General features: G+C 49.6%; 1 protein-coding gene across 7 annotated transcripts in view; it reads left to right on the top strand.

Annotated features, from left to right (window-relative positions):
• Nucleotides 1-200: 200 nt before the first annotated feature.
• The window catches only part of MGAT5 (alpha-1,6-mannosylglycoprotein 6-beta-N-acetylglucosaminyltransferase), a 326,791-nt gene continuing 317,056 nt past the window's right edge, over nucleotides 201-9,935 (top strand). For all 7 annotated transcript variants that reach the window (XM_054257690.2, XM_008998990.5, XM_078327938.1 and 4 more), the window contains exon 1: nucleotides 201-557. The gene's annotated coding sequence lies outside the window, so the exon portion shown is untranslated. The remainder of the gene's footprint in view (nucleotides 558-9,935) is intronic.

Genomic DNA, 9,935 nt, shown 5'->3' with positions numbered 1-9,935 from the left:
TTAGGGCCGCGATCAGACTGTCCCGCTAGCTCCTCTCTCCCGTTGGGCTGCGGAACAGAAAGAGGCTGGGCGAAGTCCTCCTAGACAGGGTTGAGAGTTTGCCTACGGCCCCTGAGAAGCAGGGGCGTTCCGAATTGGCTGAGCGTGCGGCCGGGGGCGGGGAGTTTGCCGAACGTCCCCGGCCGGAATTTCTGCCTCCTAGAGCCGTGAGCCCAGAAGCGGGGACAAGTTGGTGAGGTCGGCCAGGGGAGGGTTGCCAGAAATTGAGGACAGACTCCCGCCCCAGTCGACTAAACCCCTAGAGGAGCGTCTCTGCTGCGTCGGGGCTGAGTGTGGACGCGCCGTGCGCGTCCCCGCTAGGGCTGGGAGTTTGTAGACCGTCCCTGCCGCGGCCCGCTCGGCGGCGGCCCTGCGGCTCCCGCGGCAGCGGCGGCCCCGGGCGCGATCCAGCTCAGGTAGCCCTGCTGCAGGCTCGGGGCGTCGCGACCCCGCGCCTCAGGCCCCGCGGGCACGGCGGCCGGCGGGCGCTCCGGCTGCTGCTGCTGCCCAACAAGGAGGTAAGAGGTGCCCGGTCGGGGTCATAGCGTCGGAGCTCGCCATCCCCGCGGGGAGATGAGCGCAGAGGGGACCGCGGGGGGCGCGGGGAACCGAGCGCGAGCGGGGAGAGCCCGCACTGGGGTCGACGCGGCCGGGGGCTTTCGTCCGCCGCTCCTTTGCCGCCTGCGTGGGTGCCCCGGCTCCGGCCGCTCTGCAGGACGCGGGAGTGCAGCCCAGGGATGCGCCTTGAGGAGCCCACCTGCCCCGGGCAGCCCTTCCCCGGGGAGGCTGAACCCCTCAGGCCCGGTGACTGGAGGGCTTGAAGGCTTTCCTGGAGACGGTCCTGAGGAAGCTCCGGCTGCGCGGGCTGGAGGGGAGCGGCCAGGAATGGCAGATGGGCGCTCGGACCGCGGAGGAGCCCGGTGGGGTCACGCAGCAGGCGTGGGCCGGGCCGGGGTCCTCGGGACCCAAGAGCACAGGGCGGGCTCGGCCGTGGGCCAGGGGGGAGTAAGGAAAAAGGAGGGAGGCTGGCCCCGAGCTCCTGGGGAGGAGGGATGCGGCGAGCCGGCGCTCCGGGCCAGGGGATTCTGGAGGCCCTGGGGCACCCCGGCCGCTAGGGGACGGCCCGCGGGTCCGCGATTTCGCCGGCGCGCTCAGCGCTGCTGCCGGGTCTAGGAGGCTGCGGGGAGCTCAGAGCCCACACCCGCGCACACACTCCCCGAGAGCATGCTCAGTGCGGCCCTGGGAACTTCCTGCCGAGTCGCGGGCCGCCTCGGCCCACTCCTGGTCCCCTCCGGGCTCTCGGCTCGCAAAGTTGGGGGCGGCGGGGCTAGAGAGTGGAGGGCGCTGCTCCTGCCTGTGGCTCTTGCTCGTCCCCGGCCCCTGCCTCGCCTCAGTTGAGCTCTGCGCGCAGCTCTCCCCGGCCGCCCCCGCAGCCGGCATTGGGGGCGTGAGTGTTAGTCCCTGCCCCCCGCAGCGGGGTGGCCAGAGGCCTGGAGCGCGGCTCTCTGCCCGGTGGACCCGCTCACTGTGCGCCCGCCTCGTGCCCGGACCTGGCGCGGCGAGCAGGTGGGGTGCACGGGGGTGTGTGAGCCCAGGGACGCTCGCGCACACACTTGCTGTCACACACAAAGCCGCGGTTTTGTAGCGGTCGCGCGGAAGAGCTGAAGAGGGAAGGGGGTGGCGCTTGCATTGTCCAGAGGCGTAAGGAGCGCCCACGGCGTGCTCGGCTCCTCAGTCTTGCGGAAACCCGGCGCTGTGGCTGGATTAGGTCTAGGGCCCGGCACTTCTGGGACTGACTGCCACCCCTGGTCCCGGGCGTTGCTGCTCTCTGTACTTGGCTTTGACGGCCCAGTTAGGGGAGGTTGGGTACTTCTGGGTCTGTGAAGTCAGTTTTGTGTGGGGTTCGGGTGGATGGCAACACCGCGCTTGTAAACACACTCAGACCAAAGTGTTAGAGGTAGCATCTCATTTTAAAGAGATGCGAGTGGGAAGCGAGGTCGTTGAACTGACTCCCCGCCCCCAGTTTATTGTCAGGACCTGATCAACTTGGTTTTTACTCCAAGAGACTCCCCAGTGTTAACCCAATGTGCATAACCTGTGTCATGCACATCCTAACCCTTGCGGCTGCATCAGAACCCCCTTTTCTGATCCGAGAAAATCACTGAACAGTTTTTCATGAAGGGCAAAGCATCTGAGATCTGTCGTGAGTGAATTTTCATCCCCTCTTCCCCCGTCCCCACTTTTTTCTTACAAATTATTTTTGCTGCTATTGTTCAAGGCTGAGATGGGCATCCTCAGATTTATTTGGCAGTATTAGAGCAAAGCTGTCCTTTCTAGAGCTTTTTAGTTTTTTCCTCTTGCCGTCCTCCATCACTCTTTTAAATGCTCATTTAAATGCCCATGTGGTCAGCCTTGAGTGGAGAGACCCTAAAAAGCAAGGTGATGGGAGACGGGCAAGAGGGTGACTGTTTCACCCTTTGTAGGGACTGGGAGAAGAGGAGAAGGAAGTTGCTCTGTCTGGCATCTGCCTCTGCAGGGGTGGCTCTGCCTGGGTATAGGGTTTGTGCTTTTTCTTTCGTCTCCTTCTTTGTTTCAGCCTGCCTTCTTCACTCTGGGACACTAGTGACTGGAGTCATTAGGAGAAAGGAATCTGCAGTCCTGATTTGGAGCTTTGCAGTGTTTGCACCTGCACAGGCGGCCACCAGTTGGTCTGAAGGTGAACTGCAATGGCAGGAGGGTGAGAGGGCTCTGCCCAGATCTGCCGGAGGCAACCGTGTGTGCTTACAACTGCTGCTGCAAAAAGTTGGCTTTTTGATCTCCCCAGCAGTGTGCATTTCAAGTGTTTGGAAGTGTGAAAGCAGTACTCATTTATATATATTCCCACATGTGTATACATTTTTATAAAGAGGTGTGTGCATATGTATGTGCATATGCCGTATTCTTTGGTAGAATCTGGAAGCTGGAAGGGACCTCAAGAGATCACAGGAATTCACATAATCTCTCATCCCATTCAGTTTTCTTAGTTTAAAAATAACCAACCCACCTTCTGCCCAGCTGGCCTCCAAAAGCGTTGAAATGCTGGAATCTCCTGTGACCCTAGCTGACAGGGAGGCTTTTGGAAGTATGAGTGTCCAGGAACCGTTCTAGGTGTCACTCTGACATTTGACACAACTTTTTCGTAGTGTTCCGCGTGTCTCAGGATCTAAGTCACTACAGAGACATCCTCGGATTAATTTTGGCAGGGGACAGGCAGTGACTAGTGTACCCTGCAGAGATGTGTGGAAAACTGCAAAGAGCAGTTATCTGTAAGATTTGGGTTGGAAAGTTTATGTTCTCTCCCTCTCTCTGGGTCATACAGACAGGTGGCTGCTCTGCTCTTTCTCAAGAGGCTTTAAGAGCAGTGGGTATTCATTGTCTTCCTTCCTCCTTGTGTGTCCTGGGCCCCCGGCCCTAGGAGGCACAGAGGAGGGGTGATTGGGGGTGGCATTCTGTGTTATAACAATAATAGGCCTCAGGAAAGTGTGTGCTGTTAGCTTTGTCTCTGGGGGTTTCCTATGGTGAATTTCAAAGTTTGGGGAAGGGTCCTGGTGTCAGGTGAACAGGCTGATGGGTAGTTTTGACTGCTGTAATTCAGATGAGACTTAAGAAAAGGGAGGAAATAATTTTATACAGGGGTTATTGCTATTTGGGTGACAATTGAGAAGATTGGGTGAGAAATAAATAAGCATTTGGGACTTGCCAGTGCAGGTTTTACCAGGCTGCCTTTAAAGTTAATAATTGCTTTGAAGCATAGAGTCACTCTTAGTAGCCAGAAGATGGCTACATTTCCAAATTTCTCTTTGAAATTAAGATCTCTCTAACCCTTAAAGTCTTGCATCTAAGCCGTATCCCCTATACATGTTTTACATCCTGTGTTAACATCCACAGTTGTGACTGATGCTGGCTGCCGATGAGCATTTATCCAGCATCTGCCATGTGCTGTGCACTGGGCTGGTGCTGGGTATAAAGATGTCCTCCTAAATTATCTCCTCACTTTTAATTTATCAGACCTTCTCTTACTATGTGTTAATGCAAACTAATAGCTCTTGGAAAGCTGCCAGGGTGGGTCCCAGGAGGCTTAGCGCTCTTACCATGTCCTCGGCTGGAGGAGTTTGGACTTGAGCTGTGTGTTTGCCGATTTGGGCTGTTTTGTTTTATTTTTTTTTTCATTGCCACAATTAAGCGTGCCCTTCCCTGACTTTGTCATATCTGCAGCGTTGTGTGTGTGCATGGGACGGGTTGGAGGAATCACTTATATTTCTTCAAAATCCCGCAGTTTTTGTCTGAACATGCAGTCTTCTGGAACAGGAACAGGGCTTTCCTCTCAGGACTCTGTCCAGTCTTAAAAATCAGGACAGGCAAGGGTTATAAGTTATTGTGGCTGGATTGGTGGGAGCAGTTTATCTTGGAAACTGGCACTATCTCTTTGTCACCTTCACTGCCAGGCTAGCATTAATGCCTGCTGGACTCTGGCTCTTGCTGGGGCGCCTCCCTGTAATGGGTAAGGAATATTTCTCCACTCAGTGAGTTCACCCAAGTTCTTCTGTTACTAGCAAGAGTTAACTACTAGTGCTTGTAATAGTTTTACTTTTTAAAATGTCAGCACTTCAAGGTTATCCCTAGAATAATAACAGCCTCACTTATTTGCATCCCTTTGTGATTTCTGTGGCTGGCCCTTGAGGGAACATGTGCCACCCACTCGTGTTTGAACTTCATGCTTGAATGTTTTCTGTTTTTTTTTTTTAAGATGGAGTCTCCCTCTGTCGCCAGGCTGGAGCGCGGTGGCACAATCTTGGCTCACTGCAAGTTTTGCCTCCCGGGTTCAAGCGATTCTTCCATCTCACCCTCCGGAGTAGCTGGGATTACAGGCCCGTATCGTCACGCCTGGCTAATTTTTGTATTTTTAGTTGAGATGGGGTTTCACCATGTTGGCCAGGATGGTCTTGATCTCTTGACCTTGTGACCTGCTGGCCTCAGCCTCCCAAAGTGCTGGGATTACAGGTGTGAGCAACCCCCACCCTCCCAGCACTTCATGCTTTAATGTTGTTGTTCGGTGCTCAGACTGCTTATAAATCCTGTCATGCTGGTAAAATGTTTTTTAAAAAATTATAAGTATCCTACACAGAAAAGCCTTCCACTCTGTTAGTTTTGTGTCTTTTCCATGTCTGGGTCCCCTCATAGGAGTGTGTTATGTTGGTGATCATCATAGAGATTGTATTATATGTCTTGGTGGAGAAATATCAAGAAAAGGTGGGCAAGAAAATAGGAATGATGGCGATGAAAAAAATCCATCTTCTCTGTTGGCATTATTGCAAATGCTTCTTTTGTACTACAGGTATTTTGTTTAATCCTCACTGCAACAGTGAGGCAGATTCTGTTGCTGTTCCCAGTTTATTTATGGAGAGACCGTAACATCGCACGGTCAGAAAGTCTAGCCAAGGTCACAAACAGCTACTGAGTGGCAGAGCAAGGATTCGAATCCAGGTGGTCTAGGTCAAGAGCGGGTGTGGGTTGGGCTGTGAGTAATGGTTAAGGCTGATGAGCATGCCCTGTGTACTAGCCAGCACCTTCTTTCCAATCCAAGCAGAGAGGGCTTCATAGACATCCAGGGGTACCGCAGGGAGGTCCCTGCTCTTTCTAGCCGAGGTTACTGAGGTGCAACCTCAGTAGAAGGACTTGCTCAAAGCCTTACCAGCAGGCAGCAGTAGCAAAGCTGGACCTCATGTCTCATCCGTTGTCCCACAGGAATGGTTGGTAACAGCTGATAATGGGTGCCTGCTTGCTTTGTTTATAGAGATGATACAGGAAGAGAATGTTACGGCCACTGGGCATCTGTTCCTCCCTGGAGCCCACTGTGTGCTCACGTGCAGCGTTACCTTGCAATGTGATGGGGAGCAGGTTGGTGTGGCCCAGTTCCTTGCCACCATCACCAGCTGGGAGAATCTAAGTGACATATGTCCTTTGAAATGAGGGGTTCCCTTTCTCATGTCACCTTTTAGGTTTGACATTATAAGAATACAGTCCGGGCTGGATTTTACATTTTACTCTTATTAATTCTCTGTGTCTTAGGGCTCCTGGCTCCTCTCAGTATTGATTTCCTTTCTTTAGGAGCATGGGGTGGGTGGGGGTGACCTGGCAGAGGTATCAGGACTATTCCTTAACATTTCCAGTAAAGAGTGCCTGCGAAGACATTCCCACAGTGTCTGTGGAATCCTAGAAAGAGAGCAGAGGCTACACAAAATGCTCCTCTGAATCTGAGATCACTGTACTTTGTGGACTCTTCCCGTTGGACATAGCAGTGAGCACCCATTTCCTTTCCTGCTCCTGATTCATAATGCTTCTGCTGAATAAACAGTCCCTGGCTGGCCAAGGAGTTTAAAGTGTAAGCCTGTTCAGGGCACATCCAGAAGAGTTAAGCTCAGTGATATGGGGAAATGTAGATGAAGAACACAATAATTCAGCCCATGTGACCACTTTGGGCCTCAGTTGTTAGGTTGAGAAGTCCAAGGGGATTGAATGAGCTCCAAAGATCTGTTCAGTCCCTAATGTTGCTTAATCCTATACATGTGGCAAAAGAAGTGTAACATAAAGAAATTAAATGAAATTCCCTTATTAAGTTAAAAAAGAAGCTTGAGAACACATTCGGGTTGTTTTTGCCCCTGCCGATGGACTTTCTTTAGCAGACAGCTGAAAAGCTTAACTAAGAAGAACCAGCCCTTCCTTGTTTCTCTCTTGGGGGATGTTTATCTTTGTATGTTTAGAAATAAAAAACCTTGGTCCTTACTTTCAGCCCTGAAATAATCTGCTTTCCTCTAGTGAAAATACTTTTCCCTTGGGAAATTGAAATTCATTGAGATTCAAAGAGTAGAGAAGATGACTGGGCTCATAGCCTTCTGTGGTTCCTTCACAGCGCCCTGGGGTCGTGGCTAGGTGTTTACACACTGCCACAAGCAGGGCCAAATTCTGTCTACTCATTCAATGTGAAGCTATTACCTTTCAACATAAAGGAATCTGGTATCATTCTCCTTGTAGTTGCTTTTTTTTTTTAAACTGCCTGTTATTTTCACCTCAGTTTGTTATTTATAAGCGTTCATGCTAGTGAGGAGTTTTCTAAATGACCGATTCTTTCTTGGATGCAAAGAGAAAGCACCGTCCCTGTCTCATGCTGTGTGTGATCTCTCTGTTTTTCTTTGGCATGTTTCTTAGTACTTCTGTTCAGTATATGTCCTTCATCCCTTTTCCTGTAATTTTTTAGAGCACCCAGGGTTAGAGGCCCTACCCGGTGGGGATATGCAGGGGAAGAGAAGTTGCCCTCTGTCCCCTTCTCCAGTCATACTCATCATGAGGTATCCCCAGTCTTGTGTAAGACCTTTAAAACATGGCTTCAAGCCCCTCTGTTCATCTAATTGCCTCCCTCTGTAAAAAAGTTCTAGTCTCTGTTACTAAGAATGGTACATTCTCCCCCTCTTCCTTTGTTTGATTTTTAGCTATTATGCTTGTCAGATTTAAAGATGACATTGTTATGTGGACAGTCTTCACTGTACATTACACACAGATGTAATTCTCCTGGGTCAATATGATCAATTTCTACAGGTTCACCATTCCTCCCTTGCAGTTCTTACATCTAGTGAGCTCCATCAAGGGAAAGTTTTTTTTTTTGTTTTTGCTTTTGCTTTCCCCTAGGCTTATTCCAAATAACCACACCCCTCAAAAAAAACCAAAAAAAAACCATATAGCTCCAATAAAGGAAGGAGCATCATGGAGCTATCACGGGTGCAGGCAGCGCGGCAGAGTCAGTGAACTCCGACCGTGGCAGGTGAGGCTTCCGCAGTTAGCTGGCTGTCTTCCTGTGGTCTGGTTCTGTGCTTTGTGATTCTGATCTTATCTGTCAAGCTTAGCTTCTCCTACACTTGGGGGATTCTACTAATATGCCTGTGTGCCTGCGTTCTGCACACCCAGTTACTTTAGCTTCTTTAGTCTATGCTTAAAAAGATTCCTAGGTATGTTCCTGATTTTGAGGTTTTGTTTGGTCATTATACTCTTTTAGAGTTCATCTTTTAAAATTAATCTTTCTATCGACATTTTTTTTGCCCCTTAGCACACTTCATGGTCTCATGCAGGTCAACAAATTGGGACTCTGAATGTGAGTGTGTGTGTCTACACATTACTAGGGCTTATTACCTTATTGTCAATGTTATCTTAAGAAAAAGTGGAGGCCAAGTGCAGTGGCTCATGCCTGAAATCTCAGCACTCTTGGAGGCTGAGATGGGAGGACTGAGCCCAGGAGTTTGAGACTGGCCTGAGCAACAAAGTGAGATTCCTGCCTCTACAAAAAAAAAAAAAGAAAGAGAGAGAAAGAAAGGAAGGAAGGAAAAGAAGAAAAGAAAGGAAGAAAAAAAAAGAAAGAAAGAAAGAGGGAGTGATCAGAGTTGGAGTAGCCATCAGTTAAAGGAAGTCTGCAGAGAGTTTTTGTGAAAGGATTTTGTTACTGTGGCTTTTCCCCAAGTACTAGCTTGTTAAGAAGTATAGGTACGGGATCCTCGGTCATACTGTGTATAATGATTTTATTGTTCTTCCTGTGGAGTGTTTTTCATGATAATGAATTGGCTTATTCTATAATACTGCCTTTTCTCTGTTTCTCATAAGCAGAATCAAATACAACTTCCCAGTTTTTTTGGGGTGGGGGCGGGATAGGGTCTTTCTCTGTCACCCGGGCTGGAGTGCAGTGGCGCAGTTGTAGCTCACTGTAACCTCCAGCTCCTGGGCTGAAGTGATTCTCTTGCCTCAGTCTCTTGAGTAGCTAGGGCTACAGGCATGTGTCACCACACCTGGCTATTTTTTTTTTTTAAAATTTATATTTTGAAGAGACAGGAGTCTCACTATGTTGCCCAGGCTGGTCTCGAAGTCCTGGCCTCAAGTGATCCTATTGCCTTAGTCTCTTGAAGTGCTCTGATTACAATTGTGAGCCACCATGTCCAGACAGCATTTCATTTTTTTATGCCATTCCTGGTTAATACCTCTTAAAGTTCGGAGTTTCTTCCTCCTAGTTCAACGGTTTCAAGTATGACTTTTCTATTTCCTCATTGTTGGTCTCTAATAGAAGCACTATAAGAGTATTTCTATTGCTGCTGTTAACAACCACACACTTAGCAGCTAAAGCCATACGCATTTATTCTCTTTGAATTCTGTAGGTGAGAGGTCCCTTCTGGGTCTCACTGGCTGAGATCAAGATGTCTGTTCCTTTCTGGAGGCTTGAGGGGAGAGTCGGTCTCCTTGTCTTCTCTAGAGGCTGCCTGTGTTCCTAGGCTCTTATCCCCTTTTCCAGTTTCAGTGCGAGCATTGTCCAGCCGAATACTTGTCTCTCTGCCATCACACTGATACTCTCACCAAGCTAGGAAAGATTCTCTGCTTTTCAGGACTGATGTGCTTAGATTAGACTAAGCAGGGTAATGCAGCGTCATCTCCCCATTCCAAGGTCCTTGATATAATGATATCTCCCTGTAAGGCAGTATAAGCACAGGTTCCAGGGATTAGTATACATATGATGAATATTTTTGGGGACCCTTTTTCTGCCTACCACAGTACTCCAAACTCTTGGTAAGGAACTGGTTCTTTGCTCTTTATGTAAAGGAACTATTCTTCTTTGCAAAAGAAGGTTTACTATTACATGACCTGTTCTTCTCCCTTTTGAACATATTCAAATCAACTGTTTGCAAAACACATTGGTATCTAAATAAGGTTTGAAGTTTGCTGAGGCTGGATGTTGAGCCAAGTACTTTTACATGTTCTGGCTTATGTAATTGTCAGCTGTCCTACTACAGTGGGGAAACTGAGGTATAAAGGGAGCTTGCCCAGGG

The sequence above is a fragment of the Callithrix jacchus genome, chromosome 6 (assembly GCF_049354715.1).
Source record: "Callithrix jacchus isolate 240 chromosome 6, calJac240_pri, whole genome shotgun sequence".
Lineage (NCBI taxonomy): Eukaryota > Metazoa > Chordata > Mammalia > Primates > Cebidae > Callithrix > Callithrix jacchus.
Note: the sequence above shows the minus strand (reverse complement) of the source record. Positions and strands in the feature narration are given on the sequence as shown.